Source organism: Mus pahari, chromosome 10 (genome assembly GCF_900095145.1).
Source record: "Mus pahari chromosome 10, PAHARI_EIJ_v1.1, whole genome shotgun sequence".
NCBI classification, from domain to species: Eukaryota; Metazoa; Chordata; class Mammalia; order Rodentia; family Muridae; genus Mus; species Mus pahari.
This window is the reverse complement of record NC_034599.1, coordinates 90,757,274-90,765,919: the sequence shown is the minus strand read 5'-3', so window position 1 is coordinate 90,765,919 and position 8,646 is coordinate 90,757,274.

Below are 8,646 nucleotides of genomic sequence, written 5' to 3'. Positions count from 1 at the left end.
GGGGCTTGGCATGTTGGGAAAATGGCATAGCAGGGAGCCTATCCTGTGAGCAGCAAAACAAAGGACATCTGTAGGGATGAAGAGCAACTCAGGGCACGAGTCCCTCTGAAGCCACAAGAAGGGATGTAAAGCAAGGCACCATTCCGCCCTAGTTTTTTGTTAGTGTGGCTCCTTTGAATGGGCTGTGGGGCTGAGGAAGGCAGGAGGCATGTTTGCAGCTGCCTGATCTGGGCAGGCACTCCAGGAGGAAGAGCAGTCTTCCTTACCAGTGGGGTGGGCATGAGTGGGCAGGAGTGAGGTAGGCACTGGGAAAAAGGATGGGAAAAAGAAAATTCCAGAATGTTGTGCTTTAGGCAATTAAAGTATGGCTCAAATGCCTGGGGACAACCAAGGAGAATCCAATAGAAGCAGGTGAGTGTTCATCTATCAACTGAGTCAGGACAACAGTATCCACCCTCCTCCCCAACACACACACATGCACACGTGCCTACACATACATGCACACATACACATACACACACACACACACACACACACGCACACGTGCCTACACATACACGCACACATACACACATATACAAACACACACACGCACACGTGCATACACATACATGCACACATACACACACACGCACACATGCATACACATACACACACATACACACGTGCATACATAATACACACACACATGCACACACACGCGAATACACATACACGCACACATACTCACGTGCACACATACGCACACACACACACACACATACACACACACACATACACACAGAGACACCACCACCACCACAACCCTAGTTAATTCTAACAAAGGACTGAACATAAAGAATTGGTTAAATGAGCACTGGAAGACAGAAGAAAGAAAGGGATGCTGGAAAAACAGTGACAACCCCAAGGGTCAGGACATAAATGAGATTATCAGAAGCAGACCCTCAACTCTGGCTCTGAACTGGGATCCAGCTTTCTTAGACAGCTTCCTTCCCAGCAGGGGGACCGGTGGAAAGGAGGGGCAACAGTCACATCCTCACCCACCATTGCCCCAAACCCTGATGCCACACACAAAAACTGAGTAAGTGGAGAGAATCTCGTTCCCGCCTTGATAGACGTTCTGCCCCCTATAGAAGACCCTAGAAATGTCTGGCAGGGAAAACAATGACACCGGTATTGGTACAGGCCCAGTGTCGCTGGATGGAATACAAAGGCAGCTTTGGGGCCAAGAACCAACAGCTCAGAAACTGCTATTAGGCACGAGTAGATAGAGCTGAAACTGGGGGCTGTGAACACTAGCTTGGGAGAAACCGCTGTGTTATAGAATACAGTGACAAGTGTTCTGAATGTAGCCAAGCTAGGCTCTGCTGGGCAGCTCAGAAACACTGCTAAGCTAGACCTCGTCTTCAGGTTGCTTCTAACCCACAAGACAACAGCCAAACTACACAGCAATGCTCGAACCTGGCTCTACCTCAGTCTTGACACCCGATGAGTTCCACAGCCACCTACAGAGTCTTTATGCAGTGGCCCAGGGCTGATCAGATTCTGAAAAGCCTGAGGCAGGGGACTGGGGTGATGGGATTTGGCTCCTGGCAGTGTCAAGACCAGAGCTAGGTCTTGAAGACAAGGTAGCAATTGGATGTGAGGAAGGGTACCTCCAGGAGAGGGCAGCTTCTACAGAAGGCAGACTGGAGGGGAAGCCAGGTGGCAGCAGCATTCCTTGATCTGAGTTGTTTGGTCTTCATTGCTTACACAGTCTCTCTGGATCTTAAGAGATGGTGAGAAGTGAAGTTTATAGAAAAATGTTGGTATCGTTTAGACTGCTGCCATCATCTACACAGCTGTTCCTCTACCAAAGGAATTAATACATGAATCTCAGACACCCCTCAGCATAAGCCTAACTAATGATATGAAAAGGACCTAAGGTTAGTCTGGGAGAAAAGAGAGACTCCGGTGACCCAACAGGGGAACACACACAAGGCCAGAAGGAGCCTGGTGAGAATCCTGTGGCCCCTGAAAATCCCTGCTCTGTCAGACACGTGGACTACTGAGAAAGCAGTTGCCAGCACTCGCCCCTTTTCCCCACAGGAAATACATTCCGGGAGTCATGTGAGCAACTGTACTCACAGAGATACACAGGCATGGTCTTGTACATATGTGCCAGCATCCCCACCTGCAGTCGCTGCTCCTGAACCATTCTGATACCCACTGAGGGAGAAAGGAGGTGTGGCTCGCACTTAAAAACTGAAGGCCGGCGCGGTCAAGACAGAGCAGTAGAATGTTGCCAGTCCTGGCTTCCAAGTGGTCTGCTTTGGCCTCTTTGCCAGCGGACACCCAGAAGCTGGGCTATACAGATGTTCTGAGTAAATAATTAACTCTAAGGGAAAATACAATTTGGAGAGATGCCCAAGGGGCAGGTGTCAATGCCAAGCCCGACCCCACTCCAGAAACTAGAGTTGGTTATGCTGAGTTGAAGGAGTTGGCAAATGGGTTCAAAGCAGAGCCGAGCTGTTACAGGTCTGCACCACTTCACCGAGAGCTACAACGGCTAAATTTTCCTTCGTGGAAAAAAAAAAATCATTTGGCTCAGAAATAATGCTTTCTCTCTAACATGGTGGCTGTTTGGAGGCCTATTTCTTTGATTTTTTTTCTTCCAAGAAATATAATAAAGGAGTCTTTTATCTTAATAAAGTCAGACATGGGAAGGTTCTCTCTAAGCACTAAAGTAGACAACAAATTCACTCAATAAAAACTAACCCGGCATAGCCCCTGTCTGGCTCACAGCGGTCTGATGTTCAGGAAATGGTGGAGGAAACACCAAGACTCGTGCTTGGTGGACTTCGGCGGGGAGGGGCTGGCTTAAGCTTCACAAGAGTGGAAGATTCTTAGGGTCACAAAAATAAGAGAATTAGAGGAGCAGAGAAAGAAAAGTGGGTTTATGCCAGAGTGGAGTGCACTGGAGAGGGGTTGGTGGACTCATATGTCAGATACATGAATGAGACGCCAGGGTTCCAACGGCCACGGTGTAAGGGTCCATGAAAAGGATTTTAAGTTGATCCCGTGATTAATGAGGACCAGACAGTGAGTGTGGCGCTGGAAATGAGTCACAGAAGTAAAAAGTAGTGACTGGTATTTCACTGTGTTCCAGGAGCTGTACCAACTTACAGATGCTGGATCCTTTCAGGTTCACAGCCCTCCGGGGGGGACACTATTGTCTCTGTTTCACCTGTAAAGGAACTGAAGCCCGGAGAGGTCACATGACTCAGAAGTGGCACAGCTATGTTGAGTGACAGACCAGCCTTGACCCCAAACCTGTGGTGGGTATAGGCTGCCGCTGGCCTTTGTTCGGTCCCATGGCTGAGACTAGAAAGCTCAGAGATGGTCCAGAATGAAAGCGAAGGCCCAAAGGTGGCAGGCCGAAGGGGAGCCACTCTGTTCTTACTCCTGCATCAGGACCAATCCCACAATCAAGTCCTCATTTGTGGCTTACAAGTTACAGCAGGGGTTCTGATAACTGCACAATGCTGTCCCTTCCTCTTTGTTATCATATTAGGACAGGCCAATCAGCTAAGATACTGAATTCCTCAGAGCAATGTGCTAGATTTAAAGTACTGTGCTGATGCCAAGACACCAGTGGCTGAAATACACTTTCACTCATGAATGAGGTCACATTAGCCTCTCTAGCCCAGCTCCACCCTGCATGTGTGCATGCTGCGGCCCTTCCTTCCTGCATGTTGTGTTTTCTGCATGCTCAGACCTTCCTGTGTGCCGTGGCCCTTTCTGCTGGCTTTTCTGATTTTCACAGACTGGCTTTTCCTCTCTGCCTTCCCTAACATTGTTGTCTCTCCACTCACAGGTTTGTGTGTCCATTCCTGACGAGGAGGGTAAAGAAGTCTCCTGAGTCAGATATTCGATGGCTTTGACTTGAGTGTCCTGAGTCAGACATTCGATGCCTTTGACTTGAGTGTTTATTTCCCAGATTAAAACAAGTCAGCTTAGGGCAGACACAAACCACAAACGGCTATGGTTCATTGAGAGGCAGGTGTCAACTTCTCTGGGGACCAGAGTGCTGAAGGAGACTTAAAGATGAGGCCACACCTATTGTGGGAGACCTCACCTCAGAGCCCAGTGGGTTGGCCTCACCTACAGAAGCAAGCTCTTCTTTCCCAGATCTGCGGGAGCAGCCTGGGTGACACGCTGAGAGTCTGGTACATTTGTGGGATTCTCAGAAGTGGACCTCATCTGATTGTCACCTAGGAAAAGCAGCGAGGTCAAGTGTGACCTGTCATGTCCCTTTCTCTCCTACTCCCTGTAGGATCTTGTCATGGTTCTTAGACTGGCTCAGTCTTGGGTGTGACTCTATAAAAGAGGACAGGAAACCCCCGCTGGGAAAAAGAGTCTCAAAGGTCATGTGGACACGGGATGAGAACAAGCCCCCTGAGGGTGGCAATGTCACCATGTCTCCATGTGGCTGTCTCTGTCAAGAAGCACTGAAGATTACTCCAGTTGGCTCCAAGACTCTGAGAGAATGTCAGCTCCCCCAGGGAGACACATGACCACATGCTGATTCTGCACAGGAGGGCATCAAAAGCGCTCTAGTACTGGGCACAATGGCTCGCACCTGTGATCCCAGCATTCAGGAGTCTGAGGCAGGAGGATCCCAAGAGTTCAAGACCAGCCTGAGCCACATAATGAGCTGTAGGGCGTTATAGCAAAACCATGTCTCAAAACAAACAAAGGAGAAAAAAATAACAAAAATAAAATTCAGGTTCCAGGCACAAAGGCCAGGTGTAGGAGGCCACGGCCCCTCCCCTGGGCTACCTGAAGCCGCACCTTATAGATGGCACCTGTTGGCTATGGAGCTTGTGGTAAACAGGTGCATATTTGGTGGTGATATGTTCCTGCTCTTCTGGTTGCCTGGTGAAGTGACATGGCCTGCTGCGATTGGTTGGTATGAATGATATAAAAGGGCTTGTAGCCCGGGGCTCGGGGGAGATGAAGAGGGAGATGATGAAGATTGTTCAAGGTTACTGAATAAACTGCTGTTAGAAGGACTGTTGGTCGCGTCTTTCTTGCTGGTCAAGAGGGAACTCGACAGCCAGGGTCAGAACTTACCTTGCCACGAGCTTGGTTCTGCCCTAAGACCATTGTGTAAAGGCTTATTTTGTAGTTTTTCCGAGGACATCTTGGGAGGCTCTTCACTGTCTCCACCATGAACAGCTTCCAGAGGTCTCTTGACCTGAAAGGACCAACATTTGGGCCCCAAAGCAACGCAAGTGCTTCAGGGACACAGGCAAACTAGGAACTTACACCTGAGCTCTGTGGTCAAGGGTAGGCACCACCACTGAGTCAACAAACACAAAACACAAAGAGCCGTTAAAAGCACATGCCTCTGCCTGTGGGGATAATGGAATACACTGACATTTAAAGAGTCCCTCAAACATGGCAGGGTCAGCGACCCCTGTTGCGGTCCAGCGGGCCTCACTCTGGCCTCTGCGCAGGGTGGGCATCCATGAGGGAGGGTTGCCTAGGCAATGCCTGAGCAGTGGGCCTCTACTCACAACTGATGCAATTAAAATGGAAACCTTTAAAGAATGCTCCAGAGAGAAGAGAACTATGCCATATCAAGGCCCTTCTTCCTAAGGCCTGCAAATAAACCCCAGCTCCAAGTTCATGGGTTGCTCTGCTCACAGCTTCTTGGTCTGCTTCTCATGCTTTCCTATTAGCAATTCCTCTAGACTCCACCCAACAGTTACCTAGCAACAGCTTACATCTCCACCCACAAGCCAGGAGCCAGGAATATAAGATCACTACTGCCGCCTTCTTCTTCTTCTTCTTCTTCTTCTTCCTTCTTCTTCTTCTTCTTTCTTCTTCTTCTTCTTCTTCTTCTTCTTCTTCTTCTTCTTCTTCTTCTTCTTCTTCTTCTNCTTCTTCTTCTTCTTCTTCTTCTTCTTCTTCTTCTTCCTTCTTCTTCTTCTTCTTCTTCTTCTTCTTCTTCTTCTTCTTCTTCTTCTTCTCTCTCTCTCTCTCTCTCTCTCTCTCTCCCTCCCTCCCTCCCTCCTTCTCCAGGTCCCCTTCCCTTCCCACCAATAAACCTTCTTTATATTAGGCCTTGCCCACTTCCAAGGATCAGTCTAAACTATGGACAACCTTTAGTCCCAGCCTTTGGGAGGCAGAGGGAGGCAGATTTCTGAGTTTGAGGCCAGCCTGGTCTACAGAGTGAGTTCCAGGACAGCCAGGACTATACAGAGAAACCCTGTCTCAAAAATAAAATAAAATATGGACAAACAGAGGATACCCAGAGACATAAATGTCTCATATTGCCTAAGACAAGATGAGGTCATCGCTCCCATGTTTCTCCTCCACAGGGAGAAAAGAAAAGCCTCTCGTCTTCTAGGCTTTAATGGCCAGACCACCTCTACCCCAGTTGCAATGGAGACCTTAGGGACCTGGAAAAACTGTTTAGGTAGTGGGCTATAGACTAACCTCTGCCATTTTAATTAATATATGATATCTAGATCATGATTTCTCCTCAGGTCTATGACCACACTGACTGCTAAGTTACCTACATCTTGACAGCCAGAGAACAGACAGGAAGCTTCTTACCCCCAGGAAATGCACCACTGTGTTAGCTCATTAGTCAATTCATTAACAAGGTACGACTACGGGATCTCTTATCAGAAAGGCTACAGGTTTACCTCACTCACAGGCTTCGTGATAAAAGATACACAGGTTTCAGATGTCACCTTTTGCTACCCCATTCTCTTAAAAAGAAAAAAAACACTGTTTGCAGGCCACTGCTTCCCAGTGATCAACCATCAGTCTCTCGTGGTAAATAACTATATAGAAAGATGTAAACTTTATGCGAGGTCTGAGAATATGAAAGCTTGCATTGGTGAGTATCTAAGAAAATGTTTGAGGATCTTGGAAGGAGGTTTGAGGCCAGTAATTATAAGATATAAAGGTTGGACGACATAAGAAAAACTTGGATGGTGATTGAAAAGTAATTTAAGATACAAAGTGCTTCAGATTTCTTCCCCTCACTGTGCCACTGTTACATTAAAACTTCAAAAGTTTAGAGTTCTAACATTAATCAATGGAATTCTGATAAATTAGCCTAACTCTAACTATATGATCTGCTAGATGATACACTTTCATAATCACAAGTTCAAGCTTTGAAGTTTCCTTTGGTTGCCTTTTAACTATATAGACTTAAGGTGTTTCTCATGCTAAATCTATATAGTCCGGAAGTTCAAGATTTTAAGTTTCCTTTCATTGTCTTTTAAATATACACTTAAAGATGTTTCTTGTTATGCTAAGTTTATATACATTCAGCCTTCTGGATACAGGCAAAAAGCCCCTCTGACCCCAGGAAAGGTTTTTTGTCTCCTCTGAGTTTTTTTTTAAAGACTGTTTATACTGTTAACAAACTTATCTCTTTTATAAACTTAAAAGGATTCTTGTAGACTCCAGGAAATGCACTAGAATCTGCCTCTCATTCCATCCATACCCTGTCAATCAATAGCCTAAGTTCCCCAAATGTTGCCTACTCAAGAGGGTAGGATTCCTCCCAAGTTCCTTGGTTTGGGGACCCAGCCTTCGCACAACCTCTAAGACCATGGACCTAAGGGTTTCAGATGCACACCTAAGAAAACATTTTTCTTCCAAACCCACATGTTATACTTTATATATACTCAGCCAGGGAGTAGCAATATTAGGAGGTGTGGCCCTGTTGGAGTAGGTGTGACCTTGTTGGAGTAGGTGTGTCAATGTGGGTGTAAGCTTTAAGACCCTCATCCAGTATTCTGCTAACAGCCTTCAGATGAAGATGTAGAATTCCCAGCTCCTCTTGCACTATGCCTGCTTAGATGCTGCCATGTTCCTTCTGCCGAGAAGATTATGGACTGAACATTGGAACCTGTAGGCCAGCCCCAATTAAATGTTGACCTAATGAGAGTTGCTTTGGTCATGGTGTCTGTTCACAGCAGTAAAACTCTAAGACATCACATAACTTTATTTTCTGCCCCTAATATTTGTATGTGTTTCACCATCTTGCCAAGCCCAGGAGTTTACTCACAATCTGCATCCAGGACAACTCCAGAGAAGCAGCCCACAGATGCTCTGGTCTACCCTCACAGATGTTTCTACTGTGCCTGCACTTACCTAGCCATAGATGGTCCCACAAACCCTGGACAACAATGAAACAACCAGCTCTCCTGGGACTTGGCCAGGATTCTCATCAATTTTCTTAGTTTCCCAGAAGAGAACCATCACCCCCAAATCAGCAGGAAGTAGTTAAAGAACATGATGACCCCACTCCTGTCCCATCATCACCTCTTTCTAGTTCCTCATTTTTAATTAAACAAAAATGGAGGAATGTTAGCATTTCTTCTAGGCTCCATCCAACAGTCACCTACCAATAGCTTACATATCCGCCCACCAGGTAGGAGCCAGGAGCCAGGCATATAAGAAGACCACACCTTCCCTCCCTCTCCTTCTTTCTCCCTTTCTTTCTCTCCCCCTCTCACACTACACCCTCCCCTCCCCCCCTCCCCCACCTTGTTTCTGGCCAGTCTCTCTCTCTCTCTCTTTCTCTCTCTCTCTCTCTCTCTCTCTCTCTCTCTCTCTCTCTCTCTCTCTCCCCCC